The sequence below is a fragment of the Lupinus angustifolius genome, chromosome LG19 (assembly GCF_001865875.1).
Source record: "Lupinus angustifolius cultivar Tanjil chromosome LG19, LupAngTanjil_v1.0, whole genome shotgun sequence".
Classification (NCBI taxonomy): Eukaryota; Viridiplantae; Streptophyta; class Magnoliopsida; order Fabales; family Fabaceae; genus Lupinus; species Lupinus angustifolius.
In genome coordinates this window covers 8,217,616-8,217,976 of record NC_032027.1, presented here as the reverse complement: position 1 = coordinate 8,217,976, position 361 = coordinate 8,217,616, and positions in this window count along the sequence as shown.

The following is a 361-nucleotide window of genomic DNA, read 5'->3' as shown; positions in this document are numbered from 1 at the left end:
AATATTACCTTAATAATCATGTATCATTACACAATTATTAACAAAATTATTTCAAATTTTAACTGAAAGATAATCATATCAAATTATTATTATTATTATTACAATAAGTTGACAAATGGAAAACATAAGATTAAATTATGAGATAAAATACAGTGAATGAATAAGGAAGGGAATGAACAAATGTAATGTCACATTCCTATTGTTTAATACAAAATGATCCTAATTATTATTATTTTGTTACAAATTTTAAATGATGCATTAATCCTCACTAATAATTTTTTTGAATCAAATTGAGTTATTATCCATTTATTCACATTTAAATTGCAATGAATGAAATCAAATTTTGCTCATGAATATTACA